Here is a 22,458-nt window from a genome sequence, read left to right as displayed (position 1 = left end):
TCCAGAGGGCAGTTAGCACTAAATCTGGTAAGCACAATGAAATCTATTCTTTACCGCTGAGATCGACGGAAGCACCAAACATAATTGTAGGGCTGAATTATGTTTATTAAACAATTCACATTGCTTAGTTATACATCTAAAGTGAAATGTATCTGAAGTCCATTGTCTCAAATAGCAGTATGTTTGCTAGATAACTATATACACAGTATAGTACTTGGGTAATGAGTGGTCTGCTATTCAATTCTCAAGTTGCTTCGCTCACTGGAGAGAAAGCTTTATGGACAGAACATAATGAACACACATTGCTTTTCCCATCTTCATCAACACAGTAGCTGTAAAATCCATAACATTAATGAACAGTTTTCCTTGGGATCCCATAACTCCAACACTATTTTTATTAACTGGGTTTTTTTCTGGTTCCCAGTGTTTTAGTAAATGGACCCTTTAGTATAAACCAACAGCGGGACATAACTATGCCTACTTATTACATGCAGTAGAACAAGGCAGCATTGAGCTCACAGATAGGTTGTGGTATCCAATCTGTCAAAGTATCATTGACTACTTTGTTTTATCTATTTGCTGCCTGAATCAAATTAAAGTGGTTTTTCGAGATTTACATGAAATTTGGTGACTTTGGAGGCCATATTAACACTTTGATCTCGTTATCATGGTCCTCAATCCAATTATGAACACTTTTTGCAGTGTAGCACAGTGCACTTTCCTGGTGAAGGAGGCTACTGCCATTAGAAAATACTATTGCCATGAAGGGGGGTCAACTTGGTCTGCAGCATTGTTTAGGTAGGTGGTACATGTCAAAATAACATTTGCATGAATGCCATACACCAAGGTTTCCAGGCACAACATTGCCCATAGCATCACACTGCCTCTGCTGTCTTGTCTTCTTCCCATAGAACACCCTGGTGCCATCTCTTCCCCAGGTAGATTATGTACATGCATCCAACCATCCACATTATGTAAATACAAATTTAATTAATTAGATTAGGACACCTTTTTCCATTGCTCTCTGATGCTCACATGCCCATTGTAGACACTGTTGGTGGCCTATGGCTATGCAGCCTCATATACAGTAATCTGTGATGCACTGTTTGTTTTGCCACCTTTCTATCACAGTCAGCATTAAAGGTGTTGTCCCACTTTAAGCTGTTGTGCTGCAGCTCCATACATTGTGCAGTGGCCAGGATTGGTATTGCAGGTTGAGTCCTATTGAAATGAATGGGACTCTACAGTCACAAACCTGGCCACTGCACAATGTATGGAGCTGCAGCAAAACAGCTCAAAGTGGGAAATTCCTTTAACCTTTTCAGCAATTTGTGCTGCAGTAGCTCTCCTGTGGCATAGGACCAGATGAGCTATCATTTGTCCTCCATGTATTGTATATCAATGAACTTTGAGCACCCATGACCCTATTGCCAGTTCACTGGTTTTCTTTCCTTGGACTATGTTTGGCAGGTACAATTCACTGCATGCCAAGAACACCCCCAAGAAATGCCATTTTAAAGTTCCTCTAACACAGTCGTCTAACCATCACAAGTTTGCCCATGTTAAATCACCCAGATCTTTATTTTTGTCCATTTTTCCCAATTCCAACAATTGAACTCCAAGAAATGATTGTCCACTTGCTGCTGGATATATTTCACCCTCTGACAGGTGAATGAGACTGCTGCATTTCCCACACAGCTAGATGGCTGGAAGCGCCACTGTGCAGCCAAAGACACTGAGGGGACTGCAGCTCTAAAGCAATGCTTTGTCTCTTTCATTTTCCAGCTCAATGGGGGTTCCCAGAGGTTTGAATTCCAATGATCATAAAGTGATGGTATGTCCTAATGATTTGCCATCCCTTTATAAGATGGGAAAACTTCTTCAAAGTTACAAGCAAAAAAAAAACCAAAAACTTTTAGGCAGGTGATTAAGTGGCCCAAAAGTGGCCAAACTTCTTTCCCCCCAAATCCTGGCATGTTTAATAGTCTTTTATATTATTTGGGATATCAAACATAGTTATATGTCAGGTCTGTATGTAAAAACTCCTGGCATGTCCTATTCCTATCCATTTCATGTACGAGAAATTGGACGTGCCAATGCATGTCAATGTGCTGCCTCTGCAGAAATCGGATGTCTGTGTGTTGTCTGATGTGAGTTGCACCAGAGTTTCTCGGGTGCAATTCGAATACATGGCTGGTGTGCATTGAGCCTAAAACTATAGCACAGATTACCTGAGTCACATTTTAATAGACATATCAAAGGTAGCCTATCAGCACCTTTATGCTGCCCTCTCTAAGGATCTCAGCCATGTGCACTCTATAGGCCGGCTGCACAAGGCCGGGTCAGATTCCGCAGCGGAATCCGATCCTGTGCACGGCCAGGGGCCCTCGCGTACCTGTCCGCAGTCTTCATAATCTGTGCTGCGAATGTGCCGGCCAGCACACCGGCGCACTTGCGTAGTACAGATAATGCCACACCAGCGCTAGGCAATGATACGGATCCCGCAGCCTTTCCGCAATGATGATTGTGGCAGGGCCATGGGTCGGACAGCGAAATCCACCTTCAAGTAGAGCATGTTGCAGTTTTTCTCCCGCGAGCAGAAAATTGCAATTGATTTCCACTTGTGGGCAGGAAAACCCGCTTTTCAACAGCCTTCTATGGGCGGTATTTGCTGCGGAATCCAGAGGCGGATGCCCACTCCGTACTCCGCAATGCCAATCCACCCATGTGCAGGTGACTATACCAGGAGTCCAGTGAATTTGTTAACTGCAGGCTCTCTCCATGACTCTCCCCCCACCATCTGCTGAATGACTGCTTTCTAACTATGCACAAGGTCAGCCATCAGTGCACCCAAGACACTGATTCTACTGCTATCATGTTCATGTTCTCTTATGGCATGTGGTTTCTCCAAATTCTTCATGTGAAGAGAGGCTTCATCACTAAACACATGCTCCTCTTCTTCCATGACTGACAACACAGTAACTACAAACGCCTTTTCTTTGGGCTTACCACCCTTATCTGAGACTTGCCCAACAAACAGATTTTTGAGGACTCAGCTGGAGATTGCCTGAAAGTTTCGAGCCTCATCATTACAAGTCATTGGCCTACCTGCTCCTACGTGGAGTACATTTCTAGTTGTCTGAAATTCCTATAAACCAGCAAGTTCTGTAGTCAGAGGACCCACCTTAAATTTATGCCTAAGTATTTTTTTAGATAGAAACATTATTATTAAAAAAATTGTTCAAACGAGCAAAAGTGAACAATAATAGTTCAGCCTAAACGCAGCCAGCGAAAACCATTCACTTTTTGTTCATCTTTCATTCTATACAGGAATATAACCATCGTTGACTGGTTCACTAATCGTGCAGTTTAAACAGCGCTCTTCAGTCCCTCTCATTCATTTACAAAGCGAATGTGAAAGACTGAATGATTCTCAACAAATCTCAATGAGCCAATGATGCACCCGCCTGTCTAAACCGGCTGCACCAGAGTGATTGAGCCAACGGTGATGTCACTTGCTCATTGGTTCATTCAAACGAGAATCGGCTCGTCTAAAAGGACCCTAAAGCCCCTCATAGCAGTCACTGGACCATAGCCAAAATGCACACATTGTTTTTTCTGCGGGGGTTGCTATTGGGAAGGTCAGTGTTGCCAACCTGAAAAAATTGGTTTCTTTTGGATCTCTACTGGTGCAGTTATTAACGAATTTTCTTAATGGTATGAATAATTTCCGAACAACCTGTTTATTACCATATCACTCGCATTATTGTGAGGAGTAAAGCAAGTTTAACCATAAGTGTAAATTAGTAAGCCATGATACATTTTTATCCAATAATCTTCACTTTTTACAACTTAAGGGCTTATTCACATGTCCGTATATCGGCCTGGTTTTCACGTCCGGTCGATATACGGTGTCTTTTTCTACAGGGGAAGGAGGTGAGCTGGGCCGGGAGTAGTGCACTGAGTTCCCGCCCTCTCTCCGCCCCTCGCCACTATTTGCAATGGGAAGGGGACGGGACGGGGCGGGACTTAGCTCCGCCCCGCCCTTTCATTGCAAACAGTGCCGAGGGGTGAAGAAGGGGCGGGAGCTCAGTGCAGTGCTCCCGTCTCAACCCGCCTCCTCCCCCTGCAAAAAAGGAACACCATATATCGGCCGGGCATGAAAGCCCGCCCGAAATACGGACGTGTGAATAAGCCCTAAACGAAAGCTGTAGCTAGATTTTCCTTTTACTAGATTCACTGCTCTAGCTCTGTATCCAAATGCACTGACTAAAGCAGGGTGGCTTATTGGAACCCCCTGGCACCCAGAACCTGGAGCACATACCCTTTAGACCAGGGGCATAGCTAAAGACTCACTGAACCGGGTGCAAAAGTTTATCTTGGGGCCCCCGAACGTCTCTTAACCCCTTAACGCAGACGCGTAATTTGAAGCTTCTGGACCCCAATGGAAAACCTGTAACAGGGCCCCCAACTATAATGCTTTATTCATAGTACTGGGCTCCCTAAATGGAGCAGAGAGGCCTTATGAATCCCCTAAGGCTCCTGGGCCCAGGTGCAACTGCACCCCCTGCATATATCCTCAGATATACCACTGAGTAAATGTGATGAGATTAGGAAAAAAGACTATTGCCATTTTTCCCAAAACAGCCTTATTTAAATGCGTGGAGGGGATTCGCAATACCAGAAATATCTCAATGATGAGTGTCACGGCCTTTAGAAAAAAAAGTCTCTCTTATTATCTCATACAGGCTCTTAGGGCTAATTACATTGGTTTCCTTTGGACAGGTTTGCAAATATGCAAACCCAACTTGCTAGATATTTACTTGTGTTACATCCAATAACTATGCGAATATGTAATTCTAATACTAGTATATGGAAAACTATCATATAGCAGCCAATTATTTAGGAAATGAGGCCCAAATTGAAGCCAAATGGTCACAGTGATAAATGTCCTCAGATACATAAGCCTTTATAGATCTGATGTGAAGGACAAGATCTCCCAAACCTTACGGAGACTTTTGGGTTCGAGTCATTCTTCCGATGAGTGTAGTATGTGTGTTAAGCATGGCATTTTTATTGAAAACGGGTTGGCTTTATTTTTATTATTTTTTGTAACACCCAAGCTGTTTCTGTCTGCGTAATGTGAATGTAACAATGTTAGCGGCAGACTGTCTCTAAAAAAAAATCTACTTATTTTACAATAACGTAGCCTCACGGGTATTATTAAAATGAAAGAGAAAAATACCGAAGTGGAGTGAGACGGGAAAGACAAATGCCCTGAGGTTGTTGTTAGAACAGCAATTGCTGAAATCCCTCATCACACGATTTTAAATGATATATGAGATTATTTCCACAGCCAACAGAACCTCCACGCTGTAAATGACTTTCCTATCCTATTTATTTGCTATTTAGGTCTCCTTCTCAACTCAATCCTAAATTCTGTGTAAGGGAGCTTTCACACAGGACAGAATTATTTCTGCGTCACAATGTTATCCTTATGGGGCTTGCATTCTGCACCTGTTAAAATCTGCACGTTTTTATTTCAAAACCGCAAGATTAAATTCTACTGCGGAATTAAGGACATCTTGCTTAAGTGTTGCAGATTTCAAATAGGAGATGTACTGGAGGTGGACAAAAATATAAAAACACCATACAAAGTGCATAGGATTTTAACCATTAGCACTGAGCTGGGCTTTTGACCCCTGCTTAGCTGAGAGCTTTCCCGCCAAATTTGTGTTTACTTCACCTCTTGCCCTGCTCTGGGTGGGTTTGGAAGCAGGTGGTAACAGCAGCTGAGAGGCTCAAACTCCTGACCAATGAACCTTGTTGGTGGGGCAGATGTTCACTTCTGCCCAGCAGCATCTGTGTCATATTACCTCCACCTAAATTACATAGGATTATAAATCATATTTCAATAAGGCATATAGCCCATTCATTTACCACTCACACTTGCGAACAAAATCATGGCATGTTCTACCTTGGCGTGTTTTACACGCGCATACATGCCAAGATAGTACATGGGGATTTGTGGCATGCAGCAAGTATGCTTGTCATTAAGTATTTGCTGCATATTTTGGTGCATATTAATTTCTAATTAATGTTACTATTTTAATATAATCGTTATGCTGCTTTGTCCACAAACAATCTACAATAAAATCAAGTGACGTTTTTTTTTTTTGGTGATCAGTTTGGATTTGTTTTTAAGTAGCAGTTCTAGGAATTATTCATATAACTGAAAACTACATTGCGGCACAAATCTTTTTTTTCCATTATTTTAATGGGGACAGAAACACACAAGAATCAATTTTGCTCAGTTTACACTGGCAACATGGCCTCCATTTAACTCTCCTGATACATTAGGACCTGTTTTAATGCACCTATCAAACTACTAATGATCACTTGTCCGTGAGTATGTTTGTGTGTGGGTGCTTCTCATGCTCTGTGCCTGGTGATGTCATTGCGCCGCCCATGCTGATGTCACCACAGGTCCTACAGCATATATGAAACACAGAGCCTGACTGACAAAAGAACAAAGTTATGGCTCCTGGAAGGGGAAAACAAAAATAACAAAATGAGAATGCAACTAAGCCATTATTATCTCTGACACAACTCAGTGGTCCTGACACAAGACACCGACCTACTGCCACCACAGAGATCCGGTGGGCTGAAGGACCTATGGTGACGTCACTGATGAGGGAGGAGCCATTGTGCAGTTTGGTAAAAGAGATCTGGTGGCTGAAGGACCTGCGGTGATGTCACTGCTGTGGGAGGAGCCATTGTGCAGTTTGGTAGATAGTACTGTATACTTGATAAGCCAACAACAGCCACCAGGATCTGTAATGATGCCAAAATTGGTGTACAAAAACTTCAAATTTTGTTACAAGCTTTGTTTACACCAAAGGTTTGCAGCCTTTTTTAGTTTAAACTACTCACACCATTTAACTGGCTGAATGATGGGTCTTTCATGACACAATAGGGACTGTGTTTTATGCCCCTATTTATTTAGAACATATCCATTAAATAATATTTTTTTACTGGATAGAATATCGTGGCATGCTGTACTACTCTGACCATGACAGAGCAATGGGAGCCAGGTGGAAAAGAACTAACACCATTCTGAACCCCGAGCCTTATCCAGTGTAGTGCATACTTATATTATCAATTTATAACTTTTGGGGGACTTATCAGGCCAAAATTGGTGTACAAAAGCTTCAAATTCTGGTGCAAGAATACCATGCATGAAAAACTTAGAACTTTTTAAAATTTACATCCCTCATGCCACTTTTAATAAAAGTAGACGACAGGGCCACCCCAGCCCAACAGATGTACCGTATTTTGCACTCTATTAGATGCACTTTTTTCCCCTCCAAAGCTGGGGGGAAAAGTTGCTGCGTCTTATAGACTGAATGTGCCGAAATTCATTGTGATCGCCATTTTTAGCGTGATCGCAAATTTAATGCACGTCCGTGATTTAGTTTGCTCGATTGTGTGTTAAACACGCAATCGCATGAACAAATGTGCTATCAGTCAGAAGTTTTCTCTCCTTCCCACTGCCGCCCATACGTACCGCTGATTGGTGGTGAGCGCCGGCGGGAACTGTTGCTGCTCCCCGCCTCCACCAAACGGCTTCTTTCCTTCCTCCTGCTGCACACAAGCGCCGCTGTGACATGAAGCGCCGGTTTTTCAGACCTCTGCTTCTTCTTCTAGTCTGTCGCCTGGCACTAACCCTACGCTGTCCCTGGGAAATATTTTTCCCCTATTTCCTGCTCTAAAACGGACGTGCATCCTATAGTCCGGTGCGTCTTATAGAACAAAAAATAGGGTATGTATAATTTATACAAGAGACTGGCGAAAATTATAGTACAAATCCACTCCAAGTCCTAGCTGGCGTCTATTTCTTTTTTCGGTGTATGGATGACCTGAGATACGCCTAGTGTTTGAAGGGGTGTCCACCTTTTCATATATTAGTTGCATATTCCACCTGCCGGAATCATATTAAGACTGGCGTTTGAGTTATGGATCTTAATAAATTCCCCTTTGTATTTCATACCTGTAATACGTTTCAGTGTTGTATTTGTTATTCACTAAAAACCACTGCATTACAAATACCCCAGACACATAGCATAAGCCGGGTGCACAGTCTGGGTTTTCATTTGATATTTATTTCTAGTCTGCACAGATCTGCATGTTAAAGAATTTAGACAACTTTTAAAAATAAGTCTTGTTAAAAAATTCCCACAATTTTCTGTCTATGTAGATCTAAGTGTCTCCATGGTTACAGACTACAAACAAACCTTATGTAGTCTGATCCTACAGTTATCCTTCTTTCCATCTGTCCCTTATTTATGCTAATCTACCAAACATAAGTAAGGGCACTAATGAAAGAAAGTATGACACCAGGATACAGAGAATCTGTATGCAGGCTTTTGCATGGGAGCTTTTGGCACACACAGTAGATAATTCTTAATCAAGACTATTCGCAGTGTTGCCTAATATTTTTTCATTTTAGATACATCATAGCACTAGCAATTGGTTACAGAAAAAAGTGTACCTGTCCTTTAACCATTTCCAATCCAATTTTAGATTCAGGGTTTCAGAAAAGGCTTTCTCTTTTTTGCAACAGTGCCATCTGCTGGCTAAAGCCAGTGTGCGCCAAAGAGGCTCCAACAGCAGAGTGGCTGTCAGTAGTCGGTAAGAATACCCTGTCGGACGTCTTCTGGCATTGGAGCTGTATAAGCTTCAATCAGTATGTAGGAAGACGTCAGACCGTGGATCGCAAAGGGTTAAATGAATGCAAGTGAGAGATTTAAAAACAAGGTGGACCACAGGGAAAACCACAAAATTAAAATTACACATAAAAAACATGATTTTGACTTTTATTGGAAAACGTACTGTACTGTATTTTTCTATAGAGCAGTCCACAGAATATATCAGTATATAGGACTTACAGTAATATTATTTTATGATGTAGTCTAATAATGAACTGTGGCACAGTCTTCTTTATTAGGCTGATCGGAAGTTAGGTGATGGTTTTGTGATGTTGTGACTTTCCCAAACTTTAGAATGCTACAACGGGTGAATATATCTGGATTTCCATCCAGGCTGTATAACGACTTTCAGGTCTGCTCTTGTGTATAAATTCCAAGTTAGTACAATATATTACATGGATGAATCTCTTTGTGTTCAAAGTCAAATAGTGGACAGTCTTTTTCAGAGGGCTTGATATTCAGGTGCAAACTGTACTATTCTTGTCTTGCCTAGAGCATTCATTTCCATTAATTCTGTAGAAATGGAACCAATAGAAATCTTTTTTTTTTTTTTTGACTTTTGCCTAGTGACACAAGTGCAGTAAATGGCATAGGATTTCAGCTATAAATAGGACTATTATTATTTTCCATAGGAAAATAGCCATGGAGCTGAATTATTTTAACAGTAACTTAACACACGGGAGTGAAGCCTGCCATGGTAAAATAGTCGGATATTACAAAAAAAAAAAATCATGGTCATTTTTTTTACTTTCTTTTTCTTCCCTGTTTTAATGGAAATGATTAATGCTCTATTATAATTGTGTCAGGTATAATTGCCATGATTGAACTTGTGAGGCTGGTATTAGGTGTGTTAATGGTTTATGAATACTATATCTTAGCTGCATAGAATATAGAAGTACACTGTAGATACTTACTGTAGTAAAACATAAGGTCTGGTGCTACTATATCATCATTATTATATTTCTATTGCATATTGCATAACAATATCTAATAACATCTTCAACAATTTGTAATAACTTGACAGAAAAGGAACTTTTTAAAAACTTTTTCCACAAAGTCATATAGACCCAGTTCTCTAGAATCTCAGCGTATACTGTAATATTTCACTGAAACTAAGAGGCTCACCTCCAACCAAGGCCATTATCCCCTTGTCCTCAAGTTGGCATTACATAGGAAAGATTCTCTTGGCCTCATCGAAACCAGATTTCTTCCCATCCAAGTGATTACTCACATATGCCAGTGTTATTTCCAGTGGTGGTTTGGATATTGGAAGTGTTACATATAACTGAAGACAGGTAATTTTGACTTACTCAGTAGTTCCACTCTACACTTAATGGGCCGCTATACTTTGCTGCTGTTTCTAGCTAGATTCACTTTACAATATAAGAACTTACAGTTGGCCACTGCAGCTGGGAAGTTAAAAAAATGGCATCCGATTATGATGTCAAACTAAAAGCTATTGGGATTATCAGTACAACCTATTCTTCTACTGCTGTTAGACAACATTATGTGGTCGCATGCGCCATTCGGTAATTTGTGCCAAATTCACTAAGCAGGAGCGTTGACAACATATTTATGATTATAACAGCAGTTTTTTACTACCCTGGTTTTCCTGAAAATAAGACATACCCTGAAAATAAGACATAGCATGATTTTCTCGAATTTTTGAGGATGCAAAATGCTTTTCAGGCTTTTTTGAGGATGCTTGAAATATAAGCCCTACTCCAAAATTAAGCCCTGCTAACAGTTAATTAAAAAAGTCAATTTAAATAGTGTCCAGGCAGCTATACATGTAAAAAAACTTTTTGAACAAAAATTGATATAAGACACTGTCTTATTTTTGGGGAAACACGGTAGCTATATACAGTTAAAAACGGGACAAGAAAATCCTTTGTCTAGCCGATCTCTCAGTCCTATGCAAAATTTGTAGTACTGTTCCTGCTGGACCTATTCTTTCTTGGACTGTTTATGGTTAAAGAGACTACTTTTATCCCTTATGGGCTAAAGGTAGGTGACCTGCTAAATCCACTCACCTTCCCCATCGTTCCATCGGTGTCAGCCGTGGAAGCCAGACACTCATTACATTATAAAATTAGAATGGGCGGACTACTTAGCACTGCCGCTCAATGACTTGAGCGGTGGGTTCTAGCACTCACTCCGGGGAACGACGGAAGTGGTAAGAATAAGATTTACTTCCCGGACTCAGTGGGTCACTTACTTGTAGCCCATAAGCTTAGCTTATAGGGCTAAATGTAGATGACAGATTACCTTTAAGGTAAGAAGCAACCCAAACAAACTTGGACTATGCTTAAAGCAACCCTCCAGTCTTGGACAAACAAAGATGGCCGCACCAACCTCTCTCTTTACCTGATGACATATGTATAAGACACAATACCCGCTTTGATTAACCAGTGCTGCCAACGTGAGCAGCACTGGCAAAGTCAGAACAGCATATAGTATCTTAGACTACTGAAGCATACTAATGCACAGTGTTCTCCATGTAGTCAGAGAAGTGGTGCAGCCATCTTCGTTTGGCCCCGCTCAGAGGGTCACTTTAAAAACAGTGACATCAAAAAGAGCTCAAAACATGATTAAAATAGAAAACTCCATATTGATGAGTTCCCCTTTAAGCTTATATAATGGATACTTATTGCACTTTTGTCCTTCTTTTCTAATGATGCTTTCACCAAGTATGATAGTTAATTCATCACAGGGCAGATGTCCCTATAGAAGAATCCACTCCACTCTATCTAATACCAGCATTGCCTTTAACGCGTTCATCTTTTAATCTTATTAGATTTCTAGCAGATGCTCTTTTTTTGTGAAGTTTTATTACTAATATCTCCACCAATATAAGCATCCCCGTATTGTGATTCTTGGTGAGTTTGTGTGGTATTGAAGTAGATGGGACATTTTTGCTGACGATTGCAATCTTTTGCCAGCACATTTTCAGCTGGCATTGAAAGATAAGCTGTCACTTTCAGTACAGGGGTGGGAAAATATGAAGTACGCAGATTTTAATAGGGCATGGGCCTCTGTGCTCAAATTTTACTTTTCTAATTAGTGGCTTAGACAAGCTGCTGATTGTTCAAGAAATAGTAGTGACATCAATATATTTCTTGTAATAACCTTGTGTGTGCACTGCAGTCTCTGCAGAAGGCTTGCGGATCTTCACAGATTCGTCCTCTGTCAGGGATACAGAAATCCCTGTATTTCTGGACATTCGAACAATATACCAACACGTTATGTTAGAAGAACGGTTGGACAGTCATATATATATATATATATATATATATATATATATATATATAGTAGGACTTACTTATTAAAGTAGCATGCCATTTCTTTATGACAAATAGGAAATGGGTATGAATGGCAGAGTAGATCTCTTAGGCTCTACATCCAAGGGCAAATTTAAATTGCGGAATCCATGCGGGGTACCCGCACGGACAATCCGCAGTACAAGCTGCCCATAGGAAGACATGGGCGTCCGGCGTGCCGGACGGTGCTTCTGCACATATCCGCAGTGAAGACCCGGACAGGTAAGCACTGTCCTCGGCTGCAGGCAGGGTTGGATTCCACTGTGGGCTCCCGGACTCCAATCCGCCCGTATACATGAGGCCTTATAGTCTATAAAAGGCAATCTCATAACATTTCCTAGATTTGTAGCAAATCAGAACAAAAGGTCTTTTTCTTTTCTTTCCTGAACAGCACCACTCTTGTCTGTGGGCTGTACCTGGTATTGCAGCTCAGCCTCATTTCTATTTTTCTATAACCCTTTTAAGTGTTGTTTGGTTTATTTAGGAATATCCTACTCAGACTGACAAGAAAGTACCAATTGACCTTATTAATATGTCCGCCCTTAACCAGTATGCCAAACATCCTTGAGTATTACTCCAAGCCATATCAAGTATAGAACATGAGAATTTCCAGTGACATCACAGCAATATGTTAGAAGACTTCTCCACAATCCCAGATGCATATTAATGAATTTGGGATATCAGATCAACCTCAAGCTACTTTACATCTTAGCAATGACTTTTGATTACATACTTTAACAATGAACGTTACAGTGAACTCTTACATACTGCATGTATCTGGACTTTGTGCAGATTTTTTTGCATTTTCTTTGCTCATAAAGAAGCAAATCATAAGGATGGGTATCACTTTATAACATATATTTAGTAACAATGTACTAGGTTGTCCTTTTCGTTGTATCACATGATCACAAGTTAGCCCAGAATGTAAATTTTACATTCCAAGATATCAAATAGGTATCGGTCACCATCAGGATAATATAACTAATGTTCTACAGAAAGCTAATCTTCAATGAAGTGAACGAAAAGTAGTGACTAGGGCCACCATAAGAAGTGTGTAGGCCTTTGGCAGTCAAATGGTCAAAACTTGGTTGTCCACTGATCCACTTTTACTCTTTGTACCTTCCAAGCAGCTAGAGCTCATACTATATACTCATACTAAGACCATCTGCTGCCAAAAAACCCCCTGAAAACTTTTTGAGATCCACTTGATTTATGGGTTGAAGCATACGTCAAACGGATACATCATCCCCCCATTCACCGGACTGATGCCCTTTTGGCCTCCATTCATCCAGAATCTTTTTGGAACTCCATTTTCTTCTGCATGAAGTACCAGACCGTTCTGTTTAATTTAGATGCATCTGTAACAAAATGTATCGATTAAATGGATAATATAATAGTCTATGTGTGAAGTTTGCCACTATATGACATCTGTTTAATGGGTATATCATAAGATTTTCAATAGCATTTAATGAGGTTTCTGCTAAATGGATACCAATATAGCCTATGGGTGACAGATAACATCCATTGAATGCATTTTTTTACGATTCTTATGGATGATGTATGACACTGTTACACATCTGTCACAGCCTCCATTAGACATACCAGTGTAGCAAATCTTAACTTGACTTTTAATGCATTACAATAACTCATCCGCAATGTACTACAATGCTGTAAATCAATTTACCACAATGCACCAGTCATGTTAACAATTGCTTTAGCTGTACATTACGGGCTTTTCCCAGATCATGGTTTTAACAGATCATAGTTCAACAGCCATTAACACAGTGTGAACAGAGCTCTAGTTGAACATTGGACCACTTAGTAGACCTTACTGTCTACTCAAAATTGTAGGATTGGTCTGTAGCTTGCAATAATCCACTGGTCCCTGTTGGCCTGCCAAGATTTTGTGTACCATAACCATGCCTGTCATGGTTGGTTAGTTTCTCCTACTTCATGCCAAAAAATTGCCCTTAGTTGGCAGGTCTACCAATGGTCCTACAACTCTGCTTCCAGGTGAAGAATGGCCATTTCAGTTCCTGCACGTATCCCCACTAGGGCTTTCAAGACATTGCACCACATTATACTGCTTACAGCCTTGCCTCATACCCTCTGGAGACCTGAAACGGCAGGAATAGAAGATTTATTTAGTCCTCGGCATTAACTAAGCACATTTTTCATATGCAAGAGTGAGTGAAGGAAACGTGAACACATACAGCAACTAACTTTGGGTGAACCCAATAGCAGCACCTACGGCAGGATTATTTCAGAGCGCGGGCTGTAGTATATAGTCATATTGTTTAGTCCTGAATGGTTAGATTTATACTTTGCTCTAATTGTACCCATATTTTCACATGACACCTAAAAGCAGAAGAATAAACAGTGATCATACCCATTGTCAGCTACATTACTTAACCCAATAACAAATGTAGTGTCCGTACAGTACGCCAGGATTTCAATTTATAACTAATGAGAAATCCTCCAGTTTTATCCCTTGAGCTATTTTTTCGATTTGCAAATTTGTCATCCAACAAGTTTTTGCATTAGGCGAGGTCTGCTTCACATTGTAGATTTCAGTGACATCATGTGGCTAACAAGCAGATTTGCAGCTTTGGTTTAGCACAACATCAATTTGATGCTTACATCATTTTCTATGTTGTCTTTGCTGGAAGGGTTTTAATTATCTTGATTTCTAATGTAAACTAAGCTGTTCTTGGGTAAGCAGAGGAAAACACATAGCCTGGCGTGCTTCTTGTTTTGTAGGACACGTGAATTACATGACTGAAATTGGTCTTCCTCCATCACTGATGAATAAGTTGGATTAGTGTTTTTTTTTTTTGTTGACTACTTTTTACTAGTTGTCATTACCTCTTTTCTGTGGTGTGGCATCAAAGAACAGTATAGCTCTTGATAAATGTCCTTCTCTGAACTCTTCCCTATTTTTTGACATCTACTGTCTCCAAAAGTTCTAAGAGCCGTAGTATCTAGTTAAATGTCTCAACGCTAGTGACAAATCGATACGGTAACTAATAGTTTTATGATGCGCTACTGATAAAGTTTTCTACCTGACCCTCGATAACATTCTAAACTCACACAACCTGACTCTCTTTCATCGTACTGTATCATCCAAATGGTACAGAATACTGAGGCTTTATTAACTATTGCAATGTGAGCTTCTGGGATTTGGTGGTGTACGAGGGGGAGCATTGCTACATTCTCTCCTCTTGCTATAGCAGCTTATAGTTGCTCTGATAGGTGACTCCAACTGCCAAGCTATGCCCTGCCCCATGCCAGTGACCTGGCATTCTAGGGCCAGGATTAACCCTTTCCAATCTACTGTCTGACGTCTAAAGACATTCTGATTGAAGGCTGTACAGCTCTGATGTCGGAAGACGTCCAGCAGGGTATTCTTACTGTATATTACTGGCTGCTCTGTTGTTGGGGGCCTCTCCAGCATGTCCTATACCACAGTACTGGTTTTAGCCAGCAGATGTCGCTATTGTATAATGGCAGAAAAAGAATAAACCCTAGGAAACCCTGAATCAAAAATTGGATTGCAAAGGGTTAAGCCCCTCCCAAGGTCCCGAACTTGGAGGATGTTTTTTGGCACCTCAGACCTGACATAAAATAGGTGATTTGCACCATAAGAGGGGACTGCAAGTCACTAAGGACTCTGTATAAAGCAGGGGTGTTGCTGCAGCTGTCGCAAAAGGATGCAATAATCTGCAGAGAGTGCAGAGTCTAGTGGATGGAAATGAGCTGTTGCTAGAGAAGATAGGTTTGCAGAGGGCCAACGGTTGACAGAAATAGTTTGCAACTGCTTCTTTCACTGAGAGACCGCTAGGATTCCAAGCAGTCAAATGTTGAGAGGGTTGGAAGAGTGCGGCACTGCGCTGCAGAATAACCGGGCCCAAAACGAGGATCTGGACTTCTAGGAATTCTTCTGCATCAGGTCGTAAGTTAGGCCTGCCTCAGTAAAATCTGAGACGTGTGCATGAGTTAGTCAAAAGTAGTTACTAACAGGTGATTTTACGATAACTATTTAACCCTTTATTTACCATAAAGATTCCTCCGTACATAAGTCAATTTTGTATATGTTTGTATCTCCTTTACATTATATTCTGAATCTGTGACATGATACTACCAGCCAATATACTGGCATGTGCCAACAGCTATATTCTTGCCATCGAAAATGCAGTCATCAATGTTTGCCTGGGTTCATCGGATAACAAATCCTTAACAGTGCCATGGTTGCCAATATAAATGGAAGTCATGATGATAGTTTGAATAGAACCTTTGAAAAGTGCTACACCAATCACACTATAATATTGTATTCAAAATTGAAGGGGCTGTCCTCAGGTCAATTGGCCAACCTCGATTCAATTGGGCTACCTGCACTAAAATAATAAACTGTTATATATTTACCCCTCCATGGCCACTGGAATCAAGTGATTGTTGTGAAAGATGATGTCACAGGAAACCAAGTGATTGCTGCAGTCAATGATTTCCTGTGGCATCATTTGTCACAACAATCACCGGGACCACAGCAGGGCAGTAATGGAAACTGGACAACCCCTTTAAAGGTATATCAAGAATTCCAGTATCATTGAGCAAGTGGTAAAATTGTTCACTTTATCACAAACTTAATTGTGAATTTCTCATTGTACTATCATCTAGTATTGACCCCTCTTCTCTCAAGATCCCCCACCCAGTCATCTGGCTCTCACCTATCAGGTCTACCTCTGAAGCTGGGCACTTGGGCACAATTCCTGACTTCAAAAGCCTTTCGTTAGCATTGCTAATAACTAGGTGCACATAAAATATCCCATTTTACTTTATTACTATTGCAGACCTTGCTAATATTGTTGACCTTCATACTAGCAGCTTGATATTGACTTCTGCCACATCTCTTCCGCCAACAGATTCTCTACCTTGACTATGTAATTTGTCCCATCTGCTTCTCAGCCCTAGTATCTCGATTCCCTAGTAATTATAATTATGTGATTGAAGCCTGGGGGCACCAAGTACATATGTAGCAGTGCTGAATTCATCATCTTACTCCTTAGATCTTCTTTTATAGATTACGATAGCTTTCTGAACCTACATAATGTAGTCTTATGCAAAACCACAAAGAGTTGTGCCAAACGACAAACTAAAAGTTTGCTACATCTGTACCAAGGAACACGATGTGAAGAAGAGCGGATTGCAATTGCTGGGCTACATAGGAGACTTCATTCAATACTGGCTATACAAATCATATCATTTTAATGTGACAAGGTAGAGCCATCTCTTTCATAATCTGCCTTGTCGACATATAATTACAATTCCTTAATTTAGGCATACCCAGAATGTACTTACCAATTCGGTAAATGCGCCAGGTGTTAACACCCCATGTGACCTAGCCTTTTGAGTACCACCTATTTTTCATCTATGTGTGTCCAGGTTTATATTCATCTAAAGCTATTTCCTAACAATGACTGATTGGAGATGTAATTAATCATAACTACTTCCTGCAAATGTGCAGAGTGTAATGGTTTTCCTATACTTTCAGAACTTTAATAGATGTGGCCATGCAAGGCGTTGTTTCGTTTTTTCACTTTTCTGGAAAAATGTTCTTACATGTGACTGTAGAAGAGCAAGTTCGGGTTTGTTTTAAATGAGCATCTTATGCCTGACAAAAGGTATAGTCATTTCTAGCGCCATTATTTCTAATTATGTCCTGTCTGTGATTTCCTATTCAGATTTTTCCCATTTACTATATTTTATCTACTGCAGTACACTATCTGCAAACATTCATGCCCGGCATCAAATTATCAAAATGAGTCCAGCTATATGATGTGAGATAGTCTTTTAATTCAGTTATCTTGAATACATTTTCTTTCTCATCCACCATCATTTTCAACATCTCTTCTGAAAATGTGTATGTCTAATGCTGCGCAGTGTCCTCTATTCATACGTGGATCCCTTGTCTGAATCCTTATTCACGCTTTACCTTAGAACACGACTGAAAGCCTAATAGCTGGAAAATATCACAAATGAATGTACATTCAGGCAATTAAATCGGCTTAAATTTGCCATCGCCCAAACAGCATACAGTAAATAAGGCGCAATACAAAGCGGGGGAAAAGTCTTTTGGTAAGAAAAAAACTAAATCCGCGGTCATTTCCGAAACAATGACATGGGAAATCGAAAACTTTTGAGTTCTCGTTTTTAAATGAATTGGTAGATTTTCTTTGTATAAATGTATGAAGTCCTAATGCTTTAGGGTGCTAAATCGGAGTGGTTTGGTCTTCTCTAAGAGGGAGGGTAAGGCTTACCGAGTCATAAGCCCCCACGTTATTAGCTACTTTTTGTATCATCACTTTTTTGTTTTTTAAAGGGACCATTCACACGTGCTAAATATTTCTGTAAGGCGCTGAAAAACCTGCACCGTAAAGGCGGCTTTAGACGAGCAAAAACACATGAGGTAGTGCGGCTTTTTCCGCGGTGAAGGACATGCTATTAAGCACGTATATGTGTTTTTACTGTACTTTCTGCACTGCCGGGGACCGGTTACAGCGGCGCGGGACATGCCTGCGCTGTGATTTTAACCCTTTGCAATCCAATTTTGGATTCAGGGTTTTCTAGGGAGCTTTCTCTTTCTGCCATTATACAATGGCGCCATCTGCTGGCTAGAGCCAGTACAGTGGTATGGGACATGCTGGAGAGACCCCCGACAACAGAACGGCCAGTAATATACAGTAAGAATACCCTGCCGGATGTCTTCCGACATCAGAGCTGTACAGCCTTTAATCAGAATGTCTTTAGATGTCAGACAGTGGATTGGAAAGGGTTAAAAGGCCATGAAGCCTATTTAGTCCCCGATGTTTTTGATTTCCACGCAAAATTGTACAGTTCGTTGCACAATTACATGGCGATCTGTTGTGCATTTGCGCACCCCTATAAACTCCTATGGTGCCTTTGGTGCACAAATGCACACCAAGGTAGAGCATGCAGCGTTTTTTTCTTGCGCACACGCAAAAGCGAAAGTGAGAGTGAGCCCATTAAAAACAATGGGTTTCATTTTCTTTGCATTGTGTGCGTAGAATTGGCACGCACATACACGCTCGTGTGAACCCACCCTAATCCACATGTATGCATACGGGTTATAGAGCAGAAATCCGTAGCAGCAGATAAAGCTGGTGCGTATTGCAGAAATTGTCTGGACGTGTGAAAGGTCCCATAGGGGTCTGATGAGCAAACTCTATTGATGATCTATCCTCAGGATCACCCTGGAAAACCCCTTTAATGCTTTTTAATACTATAGGCAAGCTGACCCAGAGGTAGCTTAGTTCATTCCATGTACTGTCGATTAGATTCTGGTTTGTGTACTGACCAGTGTTGCCAACCACCTGTAAATTCTTGGATAGTCCGTAAAAATGTCCGAGGTAAAAAAAACAGATAAGTCTATGATTTTTTTTTTTTTTTTAAGATGGAGAAGTTTGTACAAATTTTTGTAATTCTGGTTATTATTTTATTACCATGTCAGTATTCTTATATTTTTTTATCATTCGTTATGTTTTTTTAATATGTCCATAAACAATTTTGGAAGTCCGTAATTTTTTTAGCAAATGGTCTTAAAAAATAAAAAAATAAAAAAATCAGATTGGCCACCCTACCGCTGTTTCTGGTAATGTACAGAACACCAAATATTGTGCAGTACGAAAGAACAACTATCAAATAAATAATGTTTATTCTGTATTTATGTTTTGTCGAATGCTGCTTCTGCCAAAGGAGACTACACCATGGATGTGCTCGGTAGGCACCGCCGATTCTGCCAGAGCCTATGAATTAATTGGGCTGTTCATACATAGGGTACACATGGAGGTACGTGAAGCCAGCATCAACCAATGCACTCTGCCTAGAATTCAAAAGATGGCTTTGCAAAAATGTGATGGCGTATAGCAAGAATGTGATGGGGCCTGGCTACATAATATACATCAGATTTATTGTATGTCTGAACACAGAATTCTGCCTATCAGAAGTGTATACATATAGAATGGGATATAGCTTGCGCCTGTGTAGAACTCTTGGGGCTCATCTGTATGTAAAACATACGGCTCCTCTCAACTACCGTGGAGGTTTGTGTTGTCACCCACAATAGGACTGGTCATCAATGGTGATGCGTGTATTTCAGTAAATGAACAGGAGATGGACATTTGCATCTGATTTGTAAGTGTCTTCACATATATGATCTTATAGAAGAGATGTGGAATTATATTTATTCATTTTATGCAATGATTTTTTTGTGCACTTGACAATACGCTGAGGCATGCTAATGGCTGGCCTGAGGAGGTACAGTAAGCATGGGAATGACCCTGGTCTGTTTGCTGGAACATACAGCTTAATGGAGAGCTAATTTTCTGTACTTCAGTTAGTATGCATGAATGCACTACAGCTACTGTATGTTATGGCGCTCAGAGCGGTTTACCCTTCCCCCACAAGGAAGAAGTAGGGAGCTCTCCGAGCTGGAGCAGAAAAGGTTATTCTTTATATGCAGCGTACAGTGTTTCTGAATTTTGGAGATAGATTAGATAGATAGATAGATAGATAGATAGATAGATAGATAGATAGATAGATATGAGATAGATAGATAGATAGATAGATATGAGATAGATAGAGAGATAGAAGATAGATATATAAATAGATAGATAGATATGAGATAGATAGATAGATAGGAGATAGATAGATAGATAGATAGATAGATAGATAGATAGATAGATAGATAGATAGATAGATAGATAGGAGATAGATAGATAGATAGGAGATAGATAGATAGATAGATAGATAGATAGATAGATAGATAGATAGATAGATAGATAGATAGATAGATAGATAGATAGATATATGAGATAGATAGATGAGAGATAGAAGATAGATATATAAATAGATAGATATTATATAGATAGATATGAGATAGATAGATAGATAGATAGATATGAGAGATAGATAGATAGATAGATAGATAGATATGAGATAGATAGATAGATATGAGATAGATAGATAAGAGATAGAAGATAGATATATAAATAGATAGATCATATATAGATAGATAGATATGAGATAGATAGATAGATAGATAGATAGATAGATAGATATGAGATAGATAGATAGATATGAGATAGATAGATATGAGATAGATAGATAGATAGATAGATAGATAGATAGATAGATAGATAGATAGATAGATAGATATGAGATAGATAGATAGATAGATAGATAGATAGATAGATAGATAGATAGATATGAGATAGATAGATAGATAGATAGATAGATAGATATGAGATAGATAGATATGAGATAGATAGATATATAGAAGATAGATAGAGATAGAGAGATAGAAGATAGATAGATATGAGAAAGAGAGATAAGAGATAGAGAAATATGAGAGAGATATATGATATAGATATACGATTGATAAGAGATATAGATATAAAAGATAGAGATATATTCAATAGATAGATTAGACATTGCTTCTTTTTCAGAAAACAGTACAAATAGGATGAATGGAATTAACCCAATATGGTCATAGGACATTGTCATTTTGTTTCGTGTATTCAAATTGTCCTGTTGACATTTCTTTTGTAATACTTATTGCATGTAATTTGCATTATCTTCCAACTTTCAACCTATTCTCAGACATATAAAGAATTTATTATGGAATGCTAATTTACTAATTGAACATCTTTAGGATACATGCACATGGGCGATTAAAAAGTTGTGTCCTGAGATTCTTGGGCGCAACTCGCATTGGACAGCACACGGATATCCCGTGCATGTGCTGTCCAATATGCTGAACACAACACATTGACATTGATAATCGGACAAGAATAGGACATGCTGCAATTTTTTGTACCTTGGACTGTTCACCACCGAGTAAAAAAAAAAGCCCATGTGCATGCACCCATTCAAATGAAAGGGGGCTATTTTTGTCTGATTTTCGGACCGAAAATCAGACAGAAATATGGTCCACGTGCAGCAACCCTTACTTACAGAATATTTTCTTGCTGTATTGACAGTTACAAGATAATTAACACATAGTAATTATATATGTATCAAATTATCAAAAGGGGAACCCCCAAGCCAACACCATTTCCCCGGCCCCTGCAACTGTAATTGAGTCTTTGTTAAAATCTTTTCCTGTAATTTTGTCTACAACTACCAGTAAAAATGTACATAATCCATCTCAAAGATTGAAAATGTTTAGTTTTGTACCAAGTAAAGGGCTAATTACAGCAATTTGACTCCCAGGCTTTTATCACAAGGTCACAAGATTATATTCTACCACAAAGACCCCTTGATATTATGTAATATAAAAGGGTTGTTAAATAGTG

At 39.8% G+C, this 22,458-nt stretch overlaps 1 protein-coding gene across 1 annotated transcript in view; it reads left to right on the top strand.

Annotated features, from left to right (window-relative positions):
* The window catches only part of RORB (RAR related orphan receptor B), a 195,643-nt gene that overhangs the window by 80,691 nt on the left and 92,494 nt on the right, over window positions 1-22,458 (top strand). The gene's annotated exons all lie outside the window — the stretch shown is intronic.

The sequence above is a fragment of the Eleutherodactylus coqui genome, chromosome 5, assembly GCF_035609145.1.
Source record: "Eleutherodactylus coqui strain aEleCoq1 chromosome 5, aEleCoq1.hap1, whole genome shotgun sequence".
In the NCBI taxonomy this organism is placed as follows: Eukaryota; Metazoa; Chordata; class Amphibia; order Anura; family Eleutherodactylidae; genus Eleutherodactylus; species Eleutherodactylus coqui.
Note: the sequence above shows the minus strand (reverse complement) of the source record. Positions and strands in the feature narration are given on the sequence as shown.